Source organism: Rutidosis leptorrhynchoides, chromosome 5 (genome assembly GCF_046630445.1).
Source record: "Rutidosis leptorrhynchoides isolate AG116_Rl617_1_P2 chromosome 5, CSIRO_AGI_Rlap_v1, whole genome shotgun sequence".
NCBI lineage: Eukaryota > Viridiplantae > Streptophyta > Magnoliopsida > Asterales > Asteraceae > Rutidosis > Rutidosis leptorrhynchoides.
The window spans coordinates 450,559,260-450,573,162 of NC_092337.1; positions in this window are offsets into that span (position 1 = coordinate 450,559,260).

Genomic DNA, 13,903 nt, shown 5'->3' on the forward strand with positions numbered 1-13,903 from the left:
TCTCTGTATAGCAATTTTTTTTTTATTTTGTATTCTGGTCGCGGTTTGGTTTGGGTTGTTACAAGTGGTATCAGAGCATGGTCTAAGGGATTTAGTCGACTTGAGATAGGTGCCTAGACTTAGACTTTAAAAGCTTGCGAGCCTCATTGATGAGAAAACCATCTTGGATAATCGACATAGATGGGAAACTCTTAAAAACAAACTAGGGGGAAAAATTGAAATTTTCATTTGGCGTGCGCTTAAAAAGCGATTAGCAACTCGCACCGAACTTGATAACCGTGGGATTGATCTTCACTCCGTAAGATGTCCACTTTGCGATGAAGGGTTGGAAACGAATGATCACGCGCTTTTCCCTTGCAAACATTCATTTGAAGTTTGGGAAAGAGTATATAAATGGTGGGGTTTGGGTCAGGTGTCTAATCTAAGCATCAACGAAGCTTGTCATCAAGAGAGATGTAATATACCGATGTCTCGGGTGGGAAGCCTTCTTTGGCAAGCATTGAAATAGGTTTGTTCGTATTTAATTTGGAGGAATCGAAATCTGAAAGTGTTCTCAAACAAGAGTTGGACCGATCCTACTGCACTACTCGAAATTGAAATCAAATCTTTTGAATGGATAACATCGCGATGGGAAGGCTCGAAGATTGATTGGAATCAGTGGATTTCTGACCCCCTGGTTTACACAATCTGATCTTGATCATCATTGTCTGATGTTTTTCTCCTATGTACTTGTTCGTGATTTTTAGTCCTGGGCATATGTTATTGATTGTATCTCTAGTTTGATCGTGTTTAATTTTCTCGTTTAATAGGCTATTAAGTTGCTATCTCTGCAACTGTTACCTGGCATTGTAGCTCTAGGCCCAAACTGAATGGGTGCTTCGTGTTGTATTGGGCTCAGCCTCTTTTTTCGTGTTAATATATTTTGGTTTTTCAAATTTTTTTTTACTAATTATATAATTATTTAAACTAATATTAAAAAACTATATATATTGCTAATTATTTTTAAATTATTTAAATTAATATTAATTAATAATTTAATAATAATAAATTAAAACATAACAATTTGAATATAAAAATATGTATTTATTTACTATAATAGAAGTCACATATTGCAACTACTAAAATACATTAATTACATTTATTCTCTATGTAAGAGTTTAGTAAACAATTGGGTTTAATCAAATTATGCTTGGATTCAATAAAAGCCTGAAATTAGTCGAGCCTATTAAATTGGTTCTTGATATGTTGATTATATTTGTTAGAGAAATTGACAAAAATACACTTTTTAAAAAGTGTTTAATAAAAATACACTTTTTATAAAAAAATTTGGCAAAATATCACATTCAGTCGACCATGATTTTGGTCGACCACCTCATTTTTAAAGGGGGTCGACTAGGCTTACTTGGTAGTCGACCAAAGTTTGGTCGACCACCTTGAAAAATGAGTTTTTTACTTGGTAGTCGACCACCTTGAAACATGAGCTTTTACATGGTAGTCGACCAGGCCTACATGGTAGTCTACCAAAGTTTGGTTGACCACCTTGAAAAATGAGTTTTTACATGTTAGTCGACCAGGCCTACATGTAGGGGTGTTCGTTGGTTCGTTTTTCGGTTTGTTCGGTTTAGTGTATTCGGTTTTTTTTTTTTGGGAAAAACCGAAAACCGAATTCAAAGTTAAAACCGAACCGAACTGAAAACCGAATTCGAATTTGAAATCGGTTCAATTTTTGGTTAAAATCGAATATTATGAAAAAACTGAGAACGATGGTAGTTTAATTGTGGCGTTACTGATGTCTTAGTAATTTATATCCTAAAACAATGATGTACTATTAAATTATCAAGAATTCGATGATTTGTAGTAAATATTTACAGCTTAATTATGACGTTTACTAGTTCTGTTTTTAAGAAGAAGAACATAATAATTTGAGTAACATAATTATAATGTGATCTACCAAATCATCATATGGGTGAGAACATATTTTATTGATTGGATCTCAAATTATAATGACATTAAAACATAAACATACAAATTAAATATTTAAAAGTTTTGAATTCGATTTTGAGTTCAGTTTTCGGTTAAACCTAATTCAGAATTTTCAAAACCGAAAACCGAATTCAAATTCGATTTCGGTTTGACTCGATCCGAAAATCATTTTTTTTTAGTTTGGTTTTCGAGTTCCACGGTTTCAAACCAGATACTGACCACCCCTACCTACATGGTAGTCTACCAAAGTTTGATCGACCACCTTGAAAAATGAGTTTTTACATGGTAGTCGATCAGAACTACATAGTAGTCGACCAAACTTTGGTCGACCACCTTGAAAATGTGTTTTTACATGGTAGCTGACCAAACCTATATGGTAGTCGACCAAAGTTTGGTCGACCAATTTGAAAGATGAGGTGGTCGACCAAAAATCATGGTCGACTGAATGTGATATTTTGCCAACTTTTTTGTAAAAAGTGTATTCTTTTTTGTAAAAAGTGTATTTTTTAAAATACTTTTTTAAAAAGTGTATTTTTGTCAATTTCCCTATTTCTTATCTATACGAGACTTTGATGTAATTTTGAATAACTGAGTTTGAATTAAAATATGCTTAGATTCAATAAGGCCCAAACTTAATAAGCCTGTAAGATTGTTTGTAATATAAGAAAATAGAGATTGGAAAAGACTTGACAACTTAAAAAAAATGGCGACCAAGATTGGATCGTATTTTTAACGTACTGTTATCATCTTATGCTTTGAAAATGATGATCTCTTTTATTATATATAATAACAAAAGTTAAAATAGGTCATTTTAGAGAGCATCAACTAATCTTAGCCACTTATTAAATTAAGCATAAATGATCTAGACCCTTAATTTTTCCTAATCTTGCTTATGACCTTATAATCCTAACCCTGAATTGTTTGATTACAAAATACCCTTACACCCAAAAAAAGTGACGGCCAAATTTGAAATTTTAGGGGTCTTTTATTCTCCTCAATCTGCACAAAAAAACCCTAAAATCCTCTACACCCATCATTCAATCAAACTACACGAAAAAAACTACACCGCGCTAAACTACACCGCCCTAATCTTGCTAAAGATACGTTTTGATTTTGATCTCAAGTAATTGCTTGAATATGATTGCTTTGATTCAACCATCGATTCAAGTAATTGCTTTGATTCAACCATACACAAACCCTAATTTCCTTTAAATCTGCTAATTAATTATGATTTTGATAATCTCGCTTACAAATCAATTGGTGTCATACTAGGGTTTCACCAAGTTATCTGAAGATCGATTTATGGGATCAAATATGTCTAATCTGCCAAATACAGTCACATTCGATCGCAAAAGAAAAAGAAAAGAGCTTACGAGGATGCCAATTGTATTACTAATGATAACGACGATATCAATTTGCACAACCCCAATAAAATCTTCTCAGGTTGGTTTTCTAATTTCATCTATCGTTATACTGATAATCGTATTCATATTTGATATGTTCGAATTAACATGGCATCATTACTTTGATCATTTAACTTTTTAAATTACTTTGATTGTGACAAAAGGTTTGTTTTTTAACAAGAAGCAATCTGACATGGCACGGCAACTGTTTGATAAATAGCCGGTGTACTTGAGATCAAAAGAAACATCTTGCAAGGGGTAAAATGAGTCGGTTAGAATGCCTGATATGAAGTACTCCATCATGAATATGATATGAAGTACTAAGAAAAAAAGTTTGTTTTATTATTCTCAACATGAAGATCGATATATCTATGTTATTGTTCATGGATACTTGAAGAACATGTGATTAAAGTACCAGTGTTGGTATAATGATATTGTGTTGGGTAAAATTACTTCAGTTTATTTACCTGATTTTTTAAATTTTATAATTTTTGTATATGAACCACAATGGTTGATGTAATTTAGTGAGACTTATGATTATGATACAGGACTATGCATGGATTAAAAGTGGAATGATATTTTCGTTTGTAGATGATGTTGACAGGTTTGTTCTAATCCAGTTTCTATTCACATTTTGAGTTTTTTTTTTTCTATTAATAAATAATAAAAATAAAATAATGATAAGATGAGCAAATGTGGCTTTTTTAGGTTTCAGGGCCAGACAGACTTGCATTATAGTGAACCAAGTGTGCTTGTTTCAGCCATTGAGGAGGCAATTTTAGCCGAACACAGGTTTACATAAATGTTAATGGTTGAAATTATTGTGACAACTGGTAATTTGGATTATCTCGAGTCTATACCTAAAGTGATTAATGAAACTCGAGGTTCAAATCATGAACCTGAACATATTTCTTGAAAGATGGTAAGTTTGTGTTACTATTTACTCTAAAGCTTTAAACTGTTACTTTTGTTAACGTTAGTTTTGTCTTTCTTGTAGGAAATTAATATAAGGCGACACACACAATCATGTGAAGGATGTGGATCGACTATCACACTTAAAATGTTACCAAAAATGAATGATGTGCCTTGTGATGACCCGAAAATTTCTGACCAAATTTAAACTTAATCTTTAACGTTTCCGACACGATAAGCAAAGTCTATGAAGTTGAATCTCAAAATTTTAGAACTGTTTCATGTATTCAATTACATTTGACTGCTCTCGACGATTCATGAACAATTATATATATATATATATATATATATATATATATATATATATATATATATATATATATATGTACAAGTAAAAATGACTTTCCTACAGTAAAACATTATTTGCTACAGTAAAAATGACTTTGCTACAGTAAAACACTATTTGCTACAGTGAATCGTACTTTGCTACAGTACTACAGTGAAAACGACTTTGCTACAATGAAACCGTACTTTGCTACAGTGCTACAGTAAACACTATTTACTACAGTAAAACACTATTTACTACAGTAAAACACTATTTGCTACAGTAAAACACTATTTGCTACAGTACCGCTATTTAATGTCGACGAACTAGCAAACAAAAATGGATAAGGCGGCCATACGATCGCATGGCAAAAACACTGAAAACTCATGCGATCGCATGAGGTACTGTAGCATGCCACATACTATAAAAGCTCGATCTGGTCTCCACATACTATTATTATTTATTATATTATTATTATTATTATTATTATTATTATTATTATTATTATTATTATTATTAAGATTAATATTATTATTAATCTTATTATAATATTATTATTAGTAGTATATATACATAAAATACTACGACGAGGTTATGAGCGTGTCACCTTCAAAATGGGTTTTTGAGCGGGATAGAGCTAAGGAAATTATGGGTTATTGCCAAGGAGGTTATGGGTAATGTTCGAGGATATATTTGTGAATCAAATCTAGTGTTGATCATCTATGTTGCATCTACGTACTTTCCTACAATATTGAATCTCAATATTGATACGTAAGCATTCATATCTTATCTTTTATAAATTAATTGTGTATCCATGTCTAGTGCTCGAGTATATATGTTTATGCTTGCTTGTATGCTAAATTTTGTCGTTAAACAGTTTATGATGAATCACGAATTTAATATATATATATATATATTACTGATAAAAGGTATATGATATGCATGTTTTTGGAAAGCTGGCGAAAAATCAATAACTTTTCATTTAGAAATCGCGAAATTTCGATGAATGAATTAAAAGATATGGGCAACTGAATTATGATCAACGTTAATTGAAATTGCTTTTGAATCTGCAATTAAGATTTAAACAACTTGTTTACGAGATTGATAAAATGGATTTTTAAATATTACCAGCCGAGTAAATGAATCCTTATTTAAGGCACGTCTCGTTTTGTTGAACAATTGTCAAAATTGACTGTTTTATCATGTTTTAAAGCCTTATAAAAACTATAGACTAATTTTACAAGAATTGGGAAACTATGTGAAATGTTAAAATGTTTCGATTGCCATGATCATTCAACTATAGTATTAAGTCAGAATGACTTTTTGAAATGACTTTTGATAAACTTTTGTATGTCGATCTCGAGCATTAGGATTGTGATACACTATGACCTGACCTAGCTTGATAGACATTTATTGACCAACATATGTTCTCTAGGTTGAGATATACGGTTATTTGGTAATCCGAGTTTCAGTCACATTTTGGTGAACGACTTTATATGCTGCTAAGGTGAGTTTCATTTGCTCCCTTTTTAAATGCTTTTGGAATATATATTTTTGGACTGAGAATACATGCAATTTATTTTAAACAATGGACACAAGTACATACTAAATTCTATACTGAGTTTGAACCGAAAATCCCTTAGCTTTGGTAACTAGTAACTGCCGGTTATAAGAACTGGTGGGCGCGAGTAGTAGTATATGGATCCATAGGGCTTGATATCCCCGTTCGAGCTAGAGCACTAGCCTTTTAACGGACGTATGCTATTTGAGAAGCGTACACGTTGGTTTGCGTGTATTATTAAGATGATTATACAAAGGGTACAAATTATATATACGTTAAGTTTAGTTACCAGGGTGCTCAATTTCGTAGAATATTTTGATAAACATTTCTGGATGAAACAACTGAAATCTTGTGATCCACCTTTATGTACAGATTATGCAAAACATTAAAACTATGAACTCACCAACCTTTGTGTTGACACTTGTTAGCATTTTTATTCTCAGGTTCCCTAGAAGTCTTCCGCTGTTTGCTTATATGTTAGACAAGCTATGTGCATGGAGTCTTACATGGCATATTTTTCAAGGAAACGTTGCATTCACCAAATCATCACCATGTATCTTATTTTGACTGCATTGTCAACGGAAGTACTATTGTAAACTATTATTTACGGTGATCGTCTATATGTAGAAATCATCAGATGTCGAAAACCTTTGATTTAAATATTCATTTATGGCGTGCCTTTTCAAAAGAATGCAATGTTTACAAAACGTATCATATAGAGGTCAAATGCCTCGCAATGAAATCGATGAATGACGTGTTCGTCCATATAGATTTAGAGCGATCGTCACAGTTGGTATCAGAGCGTTGGTCCTAGCGAACCAGGTCTTGCATGAGTGTGTCTAACTGATAGTGGTTAGGATGCATTAGTAAGTCTGGACTTCGACCGTGTCTGCATGTTAAAAGTTTTGATTATTATTTCTTGTCGAAAATTACATGTTAATCATCTTAAGTCTAAATGCGTATAATATTGCAATGATTGCATAGATAGTGTATAGAAAAAATTCATATCTTAGCGTATCTGTTACTGTAAACTTTTCCTGACATCTTCCGAAAATTTCTCCGTAATTTATGGAATTTTGGTATTATATATACATATGTAAATTATGTATTGAAGAGTACCAATCTAAATTCTATAATTTATTTCATATCAAAAATCATCTCTCTAATTATACAAGATGGATCCCGTATCTAGTTCAAATTCCTTAAACTCCGACAGCTATTCCGATATGGATATTCACCTGAATTCTGAAGACAGTGTAACCGAAATGGATCAACCAATCAGCCATCACCTATTTTAGATGAATTGGGGATGGGTTCGTAGCCTACTTAATTATTGGAGACAAGAAGAAGGCGATCCCTTCCATCTACCACATTGCCCTCTTGGCGAAGAACCTGAAGCACTTACCGGCGAACCTGTTCGAGACACCATTTTCTCTCTCATTTCCAGAGTATCTCGTCACGATAATATACTATCTCAAATTCTGGATCTTATTCATCCGCTCGTCCGAGCCGCCAATCATCCCGGTGTAGTAGAAGAAGTCAACGAGCTTCGCGCTCGGGTAGTGGCTTTGGAGAATATGGTGCAAAGGTTACAAGCACCAGCAACATCACCGACATCAACAATACCACCATCAGCAACACCAACAGTACCATCACCACCACCAACAACAACATCCGCATCCCACACCTCAACATCACAATCTGTACCTCGAACATCAACGTCATACGCCCCATAGATACCAAGGAATACCAACAATAACAAACGATGAAGTATTGATTCATAACTTCACCGAAGAAATATTCTGCAGAGAATATGTAGTGTCAAAAAGTTTTAGAGATTACTTATTCTAGTTCTATTTGTAAACCAGATGAATGAGCGAATAGAAATGATGAAATAAAACCCTGATCGGAATGGTGCACGATTTATGTAGTGACCCGAACTTTTCCATGTTTATATATATATTAAATGAAATTGTTATTTACATGATTAAGTGTTTCCAACATGTTAAGCAATCAAACTTGTTAAGACTTGATTAATTGAAATAGGTTTCATATAGACAATTGACCACCCAAGTTGACCGGTGATTCACGAACGTTAAAACTTGTAAAAACTATACGATGACATATATATGGTTATATATATAGTTAACATGATTTTATTATAAGTATGTATCTCATTAGGTATTTTAACAATGAGTTATATACATAAAAATGAGACTATTAATTTAAGAAACTCAAAAACGATATATATAACGATTATCGTTATAACAACGTCTTACTAGGTACATATGAATCATATTAAGATATTGATACACTTGGTTAATTATGTTAAATGATAAGTAAATATATTATTAAGTGTATTAACAATGATATACATATGTAAAAATAAGACTACTAACTTAATGATTTCGAAACGAGACATATATGTAACGATTATCGTTGTAACGACATTTAACTGTATATATATCATACTAAGATATATTATATATCATAATATCATGATAATATAACAATTTAACATTTCATTTGTTATAATAAATAATGGGTTAACAACATTCAACAAGATCGTTAACCTAAAGGTTTCAAAACAACACTTACATGTAACGACTAACGATGACTTAATGACTCAGTTAAAATGTATATACATGTAGTGTTTTAATATGTATTCATACACTTTTGAAAGACTTCAAGACACTTATCAAAATACTTCTACTTAACAAAAATGCTTACAATTACATCCTCGTTCAGTTTCATCAACAATTCTACTCGTATGCACCAGTATTCGTACTTGTACAATACACAGCTTTTAGATGTATGTACTTTTGGTATATACACTCCAATGATCAGCTCTTAGCAGCCCATGTGAGTCACCTAACACATGTGGGAACCATCATTTGGCAACTAGCATAAAATATCTCATAAAATTACAAAAATATGAGTAATCATTCATGACTTATTTACATGAAAACAAAATTACATATCCTTTATATCTAATCCATACACCAACGACCAAAAACACCTACAAACACTTTCATTCTTCAATTTTCTTCATCTAATTGATCTCTCTCATGTTCTATCTTCAAGTTCTAAGTGTTCTTCATAAATTCCAAAAGTTCTAGTTTCATAAAATCAAGAATACTTCCAAGATTGCAAGTTTACTTCCAAGTTTTCTAAATCCATTCCAAGTAATCATCCAAGATCAAGAAACCTTTGTTACTTACAGTAGGTTATATTTCTAATACAAGGTAACAATCATATTCAAACTTTAATTCAATTTCTATAACTATAACAATCTTATTTCGAGTGGAAATCTTACTTGAAATTGTTTTCGTGTCATGATTCTGCTTCAAGAACTTTCAAGCCATCCAAGGATCCTTTGAAGCTAGATCTATTTTTCTCATTTCCAGTAGGTTTATCCAAGGAACTTGAGGTAGTAATGATGTTATGCATAACATCATTCTATTCATACATATAAAGCTATCTTATTCGAAGGTTTAAACTTGTAATCACTAGAACATAGTTTAGTTAATTCTAAACTTGTTCGCAAATAAAAGTTAATCCTTCTAACTTGACTTTTAAAATCAACTAAACGCATATTCTATATCTATATTATATGCTAACTTAATGATTTAAAACCTGGAAACACGAAAAACACCGTAAAACCGGATTTACGCCGTCGTAGTAACACCGCGGGCTGTTTTGGGTTAGTTAATTAAAAACTATAATAAACTTTGATTTAAAAGTTGTTATTCTGGGAAAATGATTTTTATTATGAACATGAAACTATATCCAAAAATTATGGTTAAACTCAAAGTGGAAAATGGTCATCTAGACGTCGTTCTTTCGACTGAAATGACTACCTTTACAAAAACGACTTGTAACTTATTTTTTCGACTATAAACCTATACTTTTTCTGTTTAGATTCATAAAATAGAGTTCAATATGAAACCATAGCAATTTGATTCACTCAAAACGGATTTAAAATGAAGAAGTTATGGGTAAAACAAGATTGGATAATTTTTCTCATTTTAGCTACGTGAAAATTGGTAACAAATCTATTCCAACCATAACTTAATCAACTTGTATTGTATATTATGTAATCTTGAGATACCATAGACACGTATACAATGTTTCGACCTATCATGTCGACACATCTATATATATTTCGGAACAACCATAGACACTCTATATGTGAATGTTGGAGTTAGCTATACAGGGTTGAGGTTGATTCCAAAATATATATAGTTTGAGTTGTGATCAATACTGAGATACGTATACACTGGGTCGTGGATTGATTCAAGATAATATTTATCGATTTATTTCTGTACATCTAACTGTGGACAACTAGTTGTAGGTTACTAACGAGGACAGCTGACTTAATAAACTTAAAACATCAAAATATATTAAAAGTGTTGTAAATATATTTTGAACATACTTTGATATATATGTATATATTGTTATAGGTTCGTGAATCAACCAGTGGCCAAGTCTTACTTCACAACGAAGTAAAAATCTGTGAAAGTGAGTTATAGTCCCACTTTTAAAATCTAATATTTTTGGGATGAGAATACATGCAGGTTTTATAAATGATTTACAAAATAGACACAAGTACGTGAAACTACATTCTATGGTTGAATTATCGAAATCGAATATGCCCCTTTTTATTAAGTCTGGTAATCTAAGAATTAGGGAACAGACACCCTAATTGACGCGAATCCTAAAGATAGATCTATTGGGCCTAACAAACCCCATCCAAAGTACCGGATGCTTTAGTACTTCGAAATTTATATAATATCCGAAGGGTGTCCCGGAATGATGGGGATATTCTTATATATGCATCTTGTTAATGTCGGTTACCAGGTGTTCACCATATGAATGATTTTTATCTCTATGTATGGGATGTGTATTGAAATATGAAATCTTGTGGTCTATTGTTACGATTTGATATATATAGGTTAAACCTATAACTCACCAACATTTTTGTTGACGTTTAAAGCATGTTTATTCTCAGGTGAATACTAAGAGCTTCCGCTGTTGCATACTAAAATAAGGACAAGATTTGGAGTCCATGTTTGTATGATATTGTGTAAAAACTGCATTCAAGAAACTGATTTCGATGTAACATATTTGTATTGTGAACCATTATGTAATGGTCGTGTGTAAACAGGATATTTTAGATTATCATTATTTGATAATCTACGTAAAGCTTTTTAAACCTTTATTTATGAAATAAAGGTTATGGTTTGTTTTAAAAATGAATGCAGTCTTTGAAAAACGTCTCATATAGAGGTCAAAACCTCGCAACGAAATCAATTAATATGGAACGTTTTTAATTAATAAGAACGGGACATTTCAATTTACAAGCTAGATCTGTTAGCAGCAGCACCGTCAGTACCATCAGCATCGTCAGCATCAACAGCATCTACAACAACCACAAGCTCCGCCAGATCCATAATCACCGCAAACATCATCACTAATCAACAACGCATATATCGTATCAACGAGTTATGAAGTATTAACTCATTCCCTCTAAAGAAATTATATGTATATTTTATATGAATTCTGAGATCAAAATAAATCTTTTCGTACTAAGCTATTACGTGTGAATCTTAACTAGTAGGTACTACTCGGTTAATTCATATTACTAATATGCTATGATGTACATCCTTCGTTAACGACTTAACCATTGTTAACTACAATCTCTGTTTCAACTTAATGAAATCCATTTCATAATAAACCAAGTGTATTATTCAATTACGTAATTGATTTTACATTTTCATTTTCGATATACTCGAAACTTTTCAGAAAACATCATATGTGCCTTGTAAGGTTCACAAAAATTCCACGAGCATCAACATCCTTCACCGAGGAATAAGAATGAATAATGAAGTATTGATTACATTAGTGAAATACTCTGCGAAGATTATGAAATCTTTAATATTTTAGAGATTATTTATTTCTAATCCAGCCAAAAATCAAATGAGCTTAATATGATATTAATTCATTAAATATGTATTACATCTGAAGAAAATATACATACATATATTTTCATAAAGACTGTAATAAAATTCTCTGGTACAAAATATTACTTGTGAAACTTTTAACGGGTAGGTAATACCCGAAAGATATATAAATTCACAAGTAATATGTTACATTATTCAATTCTGATTCAACAAATCATCAACTATACTCACTACTTTCACAACGATATACATTCTTTCTGAGAAATCAAAACAACCATCCACATCCAAATTTGATTACATATTCTGATTTTGAAAAATCATAATCCAAGCCAAGATTTAACAGAAAACATCACTCTTAGATTCTTACATCTTTTAAAGCTATACTTTGACTTTAAAACTGTGCTAGAACATCACTTCTATTCATAAACCCTAAAAAAAATATATTTGTATTATTCAAAAATTCTAGAACATCATATGTATCTTGACAATTACAATCTTCATGCAAACCCTTCAAACTTTTGAAAACACCTCGGATTGATAACCGATGATTTGGTTATGATAACTTTGAATGTTGATGAAGCAGCAAAAATTGTAAACAATCTTAACAGCCAAAAGTTTGATGATAAAGAATAGTGTGTTGGCAAAACTCAGAAAAATAGAAGGTTTGGAACTAGAAAACGGATTGAGCAAACCATGAAGGAGGCTATGGACAAATCACAAAGACTAAACCTGCCTTCAAAGAATCCAAATGATTAAGTATCTGCTGAAGATATTAACGAATACCTTGCTCCTGACTCTAAACCTTCACAGACAAATCTTCTTCACCATCCGTTGATATTATAAATTCTAATATATTATCATATCTTTCATTATAAATATCTTCGATATTTCTGAAGATATCTTCATAACTATTATTGTCCGAGATTATTTATCTCTTCACGTTATCTATGTAATATCATAAAAGAAACTGTTTTAGTTTCTAGATTCTGAAAAATTCGAATTTAAAATACAAATGTTTTTGAAGTAGTGTTTGGGAACTGAAGCATGAGTTAGTATAATATAATGACACCTGATCAACGTGATTATATTACAGTAAGTCATGCTGAGTTTCTAATGGAACGTGATAAAGGTTCACAGATCATATCCTCATCATGAACCATGTTACATAACTCTTTCATTCTATATAATCTCTAAAAATATCAAGAAAATATTTTCTTAATGATTCGATCTTTTTTGAGGTATTCTGGTAATTTGACAAGTCAGATTGTGCTATTACCATTTCTTTCTTAGAACATTAGTTATGTTCATCTGAAACTTCATACCTACGAATTCTAGACCATTATCCGCTTGACTTAAGGTCGGGAAGAGATAACGAAAGCATGAAGCTTCGAAATATAATGGAGAATATAAAGCCCGATAACAACCCCGAAATTACAAACCGTGTATATCAATGCGTATAGCAATATAAAGACACGGGAGAATGAAAAATATTATAACCCCAAGGTAATAGTAGAAGAAAATAAATTCCTCTGGTGGCAGATGAAAAAGAAGAATGAAGGATACGATAGCCAGGAAAATATCAAGAATCAGAACTGGATTAAGCATTTTCACAATCTATTGGGATGTATGAAATAAGAAAGAAGATTATAGGAGTGGTGAAAATAAATGAAACGGAATAGGTCAATTTATAGCGAAATATCAGACATAGCAATCGAGGCAGATTACGCATTTAATCAAAGAAAATCCTAATTTCCGC